General features: G+C 40.0%; 1 pseudogene across 1 annotated transcript; it reads right to left on the bottom strand.

Annotated features, from left to right (window-relative positions):
- Window positions 1-258: 258 nt before the first annotated feature.
- LOC149846754 (transcription factor bHLH94 pseudogene) lies at window positions 259-4,826 on the bottom strand (annotated as a pseudogene). The gene is made up of 3 exons (XR_016428369.1): window positions 4,389-4,826; window positions 2,826-3,227; window positions 259-612 (listed from the first exon to the last, which is right to left on the bottom strand). The product of XR_016428369.1 is annotated as a transcription factor bHLH94 pseudogene (transcript).
- Between the last annotated feature and the right edge of the window lie 2,237 nt (window positions 4,827-7,063).

Here is a 7,063-nt window from a genome sequence, read left to right as displayed (position 1 = left end):
ATTGTCATCCAACATGACTCAAGGCGCCTATCAGGAGACTCTCACTTGTACTGTAGCGATCACTATTACCTAAACCATTGTAACTTTCCTCCTTTTGGTTGATGACAAAGTCTTTATTAAATGCCAAAAAGAAACCAATCAATATAATATAGGTTGTCTGTACTTTGGACTCCTAGCGGCACACCTTTTGTCCACATCCCAATCTTGTAAACCTTTATGCACAATAATGGCACCAACCAATCCTTGGTACGAACAAACTTTGTTTCCTTTTGAATAATTCAAAAACACCATCATTTATCATTCCATTAGCACTGGCAGTAGTGGCAGTGAAGGAAACTAAATGTGTTGTACAAAGAGTTTTACAAAAGGAAACCCCATAACGGTTGGTTATTGAAGTGGATTAGAGGGTACACAGTCTTACAAAGACCAAAAGTTGAAGACCATCTTGGTGAAGAAGAATGAGGGTTCCTTGGATTCTTTTCATGTGAAAATAGGAAGGGGCCTGGCTGCTTCACTTTATGCTGGACCAGATTCTGCATGGATCCTGCTCATGATCTGGTGCACTGCTGCAGCTATTTCATCAACCCCAGCAACCTGGCACTCCTCTTCCACCTATCCATATATCACCACAAAAAGGAATAAATTATTACTACCACCAATAGGAAAGCGCGCGCGCACACACATGCACACGCACAGGAACATTTTTAAGTCTCAAATTTCATAACTTGGAATATAAAACCAGAATATCTTAACGAGTTTGGTGCTGGTAAGAACAGAGCCACTTGAATGAACTAAACATGAACTCTTTTTATAGGCAAGCTGGGGTTAAGCAGACCCCCACTAGTTATACATCATACCATTGGGATTTGAACCTGCAACGTCCCAATACAAAGTGACGCGCACTAACAGCTCCTACCAAGCAAGCGGAGCCGGGTTGGTAAACTCCACATGAACCTTCTATATAGCAACGTCAGGAACTGTCCGAGATACATTTACTTCTGATTGTATATTTATTGGATTTCCTTTTTTTCGAAATCCGACCTCACAGATGTGTTTGGGATGATCCATTTGATTAGAATTGACACCATGGATTGTGCGTTTTTTACAAAAAAAAAAATTTTATTTGTTTGACTTAAAATTTACAAAATTTGTAAAGCGCTGATTTTGCAACATTAAAGGGAGTCGGATCACGTCTTAATTGGATAACACACGAGCCACTTCCTATAACATATAGATCAAATATGTACAGTCAATTTAAAAAAAAAAATGAAAAAACTCAAAAATGTCTAGTGCACGCGATTTCACTTCACATATTTAGTGGTGCACAAAATTGAGTTTTATACCAATGGGGGGCTCCGCTTGTCTGGTAGGAGCAGCTAGTGCACATCACCTTGTGTTAGGATGTTGTAGGTTCAAAACCCAATTGTATAGTTGTATAACTGGTAGGGTCTGCCTAACCCTAGCTTGCCTTTCAAAAAGAAAAAAATGAGTTTTATAGGTGGTAGCTACTAACTACTTTTTTCTAACCAACCTTCAATTAATCGGGCTTTTAAAGGGTTTTTTTTATGTTTTTCTTAATTCTGACCTTACAGTTGTGTTCTACATCATTGATTTTATAAGAAGAGAATCTTGGATAATCTGATTTTTGACATGCAAGTAAGTTTTTATAAGGTTTAAAAATGGACGGTCTAAGATTTTTATGGAAAAAACATGATCCATGTGTCGTTCTCTTGTAAATTGATCATGTCCAACACATCTGTACTGTTGAATTTAAGAAAAACATGCAAAGAACCCTTCAAAAACACAATTAGCAAGAAAATGGCTAGCACAACCACCTGTGTTTGTATGCGCGTCTCTGTTGCTGTTTTTGGTGCGACCTATTGTTTAGGTCGCCATTTGAGTCCTTGGTCTTTTCTTCTTTCCCGTTGTGGATGCTAGGAGGGACATACCTTTTGGGCTACCAAGTTCAAGGGAAGATGTCACGTGACTCACTATGACAAAATACGAATGTTATTTTTTTTTTATTTTTAATAGTTTTTACATTTTTCTAATTAAAATGTCCAAAAATATTTTTAACAATAAAATAATAAAAAGTGTCCTGTCCCGGTTGTTATACCCCTGTGCGGTTCTTTGTGACCAGTGTGGATGAGATCACCCATATCGATGACGTTACCGACCTGTGTGACAATGTAAGGCCAAAAATGATCCCTTAACTCATCTCCCATGTCATGTGCGCCAATCACATGACGGCAGTGCAAACTCTTTACATGGGAAGAGTTTTTTTTTTTTATTCATATGCAACATCACAGAAAATTTATGATATTGTGTATTGACCACAGATGCGTCCTCTACGGTGGTCCCCAATCTTCTAACAGCTTCCCATCAGGTGGGGACCATAACCAGACACGTCCTGTGGTGCATATTCAACGTCACCAATTTTTTTTTCATATTTGGTGATTGGGGACAACAGCTGGGGACCACAAAGGAGGCACACATGTGGTGCATATTCAGTATCACAAAAAAATGGTGATATTGACCAACCGAGCTAGTGCACGTCACCTTGGATTGGAATGTTGCAGGTTCAAAACCCAATGGTATGGTTGTATAACTGGTAAGGGGTCAGCCTAACCCCAGCTTGCCTTTCAATAAAAAAATGGTGATACTGAATACACCGGAAGAAAGAGAAGACAATACACTCGGGTCCTAACCGCCGGTATGACAACCGTAGGTATGGCAGGCTGAGCCAGCATGACCAGGTCTTCATGCGGGGTGTGGTTTTTTTGAGTTATAATAATAAAAAAAAAAAAAAATAGGAAGGCTCTTACTTTGGCACTAACAGAGTAGAGGACCATCTCATCAACAGTGGTGACATTGAGGTGAAGGATGGTGAGTTGCAGGCTCTGAAAACCAGCAACCAACTTGAGGAGTTGCCTTGGTCTCCTTGTTGACAGTATCTTCAAGTTGGCGTGGCTCTCTACCAGTGTCACCTGTACATCTGCAACGCCCGACCTGTTCTCAGCCACAGGCTCGCTTGTCACACTGCACCTGCTCGGACCGGCCAAGGTGGAGTTGTACTGTGGTGAGGTGAACATGTCACCAAAGGGAGACGAAGAAAACCCTTTCTCCACAGGCTGCTTCACCGTCTTTTGAGCTTCCAAAGTCTGCAGGAGTTGCTCCAGTTCCTTCACAAAATTTATTGCTCCCCCAACTACTGATGCTTGGTCCCCCTGTTTGACCAAAAAAAGGAAAAAAAATCATCAAGAGTTAGAAAGGAGGTTCGTCAATCTATTTTCATATTCTTTTTTTGATAGTTCAAGCGAGAAAACCCCATCGCCAACCACACATACAATGAGTACATCAGCTTCTACCTTAAGGCAGGGGATGTCACCTACCAGTTTCAAACTTGTGACGTCCAGTCAACTTGGTGATATTCACAAGTCGCCCTTACCAGATGAAGGGGGGCTCTTATGGGCATCTATTAGCATATCCATTTATCTTAAAAAATAAAAAGTTTTTCAATGAAATTTAGCTATTTCAATTTGTTTGGTAAGGGAATCTACTCTTCCTTTTTTTTGTTTTTTAATTCTCTGCCCCAGCAGTGCTTAGCCTGAGATGCTAACAGTACATTTATTAGCCAAAACAGGAAAAGATATTCATGTATATATCAATATGCTTAAATGGGTACATAACCTAGTGGAATGGGACCTCGTCCACCAATATCCTCCAACATTCTATTCACAAGGTCACATTCAAATCTTTGTATTTCTGCTATACTCAAGCTACGGTGGTCCCCTTGATTCAGTACAAACATTCAGAATTTCCTATTTTCTTATATAAGTGAAGGCATAACCACAACAGTATGTAAAAAAACTCTCACAAATTTTGGTTTTACCAAGACACACATGGTGTATATTAGCTCACAGGAACCAATATATATATATATATATATATATATATATATATATATATATATATATATATATATATATATATATATTGGTCCTGCCTACTTTCTGGTTCTATTACCTTAAAATCTTAGTTTTTTGGTATTTTTGTCACACCATAGACCATAGATAGATGTGATCTATAGGTTTTGTTCAGTGGGAACCGGCTTTTGAATCACGGGAATCGGACCTGTATACAGGTTGTTCTGATTATCCAAAAATCAATGGCTACGAAGGCATCAATTTTTTCCTGCTCATATAAATACATTTTTCCTACTAAATCTAGGATGCTTAATGCATCTAACAGTTCAGATCTATCATAAAACACTTCAAACTATGGGGCAGAACTGGGCATAGGGCCTAATATGTTCAGTTTTCATGTATATAATCTTATGATGGTACACATTATTACGATGGAACACAATGATAAGAATAGCCACAAACCCTTTGAACGTAGGATGTAGGCATCAAAGAGCGCAGGATAGCAAGGTACTCATTCATCTGCCTTCGACGGTTTCGTTCCACAGCAATGTGAGTCATCCTCTGGTTCTCCACCTCCTCCTTGTTCTTGCAACCCCTAGACCTTCTCCTTTTCCTCCTCCCCATGTTCCCTGCAGCCTCCCCTTCTGCAGAAGTGAAGCCAACACAGTTCTGCGAGGGAGAACTCGTCTGACAGAGAGCAATATTGGAAGATGGGGAGGCGTCCCAGTGACCAACATGGGCGCCCATCATCACCTCTTCTTTCCTATCAGGGAAGAGGAAGCCAGAGTACCCATCCTCAACAACACCAAACTCAGTGCTAAAAGTGGCTGCAAATGGGTAGAAATCCTTGCACCCATAGTTGAAGATGTCATGGGGGAAGCCAACTGCCTCAAGAGCCATCTTTTTCTCTCTCTTTTGCCTTGTGGGTAGTTCTCAATCCATGGCAGTAAGTATGGACAAGTCCAACAAGAGGAAAATATCAAGGTTTCTTTAAGAAATCCACCCCACCTAATGAAAATTGACAACCATCTTTTTAGGGATTTTTTTCCGTCAGTATTAGAAGACCCCCCTTCTTTCTCCAAAGAACGGAGCCTCCCTCAACCGTATAAAAAGAGAGAGAGATATTTGCACGTAGGCAGGTAGAAAAAAGACTAAAAGCCATGTTTTTCTGGCTAGCGTGAGAGAGGGGAGAAAAAACACACAAAGAAACAGGAAAATAGGGGTCTTCTACTGCATCACCATTAGATGACAAGGACCTTCTGATAAAAAAAGGGACCGTAAGGCCCGATACCGAGCACCCTAAAGGCTGACACCCCAAAAGTAAGCCTCAGATGAGCAGGGGAATCCATGTGACCTTGCACTTCCTGACCCTGCAATCATATACATTTTAGGACCCTTCTCCTGTTAGTTTAGTGGCTTTAGCCTCTCTCTCTCTCTCTCTCTCTCTCTCTCTTAGTTGAGTGGCTTTAGCCTCTCTCTCTCTCTCTCGCGATGTATGCATTATTTCGTGTGCATGAACTAGCTATATGATATAGCTAAAGACATTCTTATAATTTTTGTCATTGCACATTGCGAAATAAACAAAACAAAGGAGGGAACCAAGTTGTTGGGCTTTCTTTTTTGTATTGGTTTTATCATGGTCGGCCCTAGGAAAATGTTCAAATGAAGAATCTATGCCTATGGGCCAGGAAATCTGGTGTGTGTGCCCCTTTTTCCACACTTCAGCTAAGCCCAACACGGGGGACGTTTGAATGAGCCCACGTACTATCAGGCTTTACAACTAAGTTGCAATATATATATATAGGAGAGAGAGAGAGAGAGAGAGATTGGTGTGTAAAAAGATGGCTCTTGTGTAGTGAGCAAATCTAATTAAGGTGAGATCTTTCGTCTTAAGGTTAGTACACACTACATATATAAGATGAAAATGACACGAGATACGCTCGATTCTTAGCAAATCTGCACTCCTTTCATGGGTCATTTTCTCTTCCCCGAAGGGTAGTAACGTGATGTCAAAGGGTAAGATTCACCTTTTGCAGGAGAAAAGCATCAAGAACACAGTTTCTCTCTTACGATTTGTGCGTCAACAATGGTACAACAGGTTAAGATAGGCCCCATATTTCTAGGTGACAAACAGCGTTGGTGAAAATTGACATGACAACTTTTACCTCTTGGTGCCTGGGGAGCCGAGCATAGACTTTGTGGGTACAAGTGCCAATCTAGGTTCCAAAAAGGGTCACAGAAAAGGCATGAGTGCTAGTGTAAAGTTTCTCACTGTGGCAATCTATGGAAATCCAATAATTGAGTTGGAAATCCATGGAGAGCCTCAGAAGGGTGTAATCAACTTGAAAAATGTAGGTAGGAAAATAGCAAACCATCATCTGATGGTATGACCAATCAGTCAACTGAAGAAAACCACTCACTCTGTCAACTGTGCTTCTCATCATGGTAAGCATGTTTAAAAAACAATACATCCAGCAACAGTGCTCCATTTCTTGTCTTCTTTGTTTACCACTACAACAATACTTAGTTTTAGTGGCAGCTCGCAGCTGTCGCTAAAGTTAATAAAGCAGTCACCATAACTTTTTGTGAAAGCCTATTAGGCGACACCAATGTTATGAGTATGGTGCGTATCAGAAGAATTTCGATACGCTGCAGGGCCTATTAGCCTAATTTTTAATAAATATAAAAAATACCAAAAAATATTTTTACAATATTATTTTTAAATTATTTTAATGGTTTTAACACGTAACGATTGACACATAATAATTTTTTATTATTTTTGAGACAATACAAAATGATTCAGCTGAGTATTGGTACCGGCCAATACAGCTGAATCGGCAGCCCAACCATTCGATACCGATACTGACAACATTATGCGACACTAAAGATTCTGTCACTAAAAGTTATAACGACCGCTTGGGCTGTCACTAAATACTCATCTGACTAAATGTGCTACGTTTCACAACGGTTATAGTAACTGCCTAAGCCGTCATTGATACTCTTCTAAGAGGGAAAAAATAAAATTTAAATTTTCATACTCACTATGATATGAGGGTATGCTGAGTTTAAGTTTCATCATCTATATGACTGAGCCCCACTTCCATTGTATTGTCCAACTTCGGCAAGAAGAGTTAGAG

This window comes from Nuphar pumila, chromosome 2 (assembly GCF_984573655.1).
Source record: "Nuphar pumila chromosome 2, dmNupPumi1.hap1.1, whole genome shotgun sequence".
Lineage (NCBI taxonomy): Eukaryota > Viridiplantae > Streptophyta > Magnoliopsida > Nymphaeales > Nymphaeaceae > Nuphar > Nuphar pumila.
This window is presented reverse-complemented; position numbering and strand designations above follow the sequence as displayed.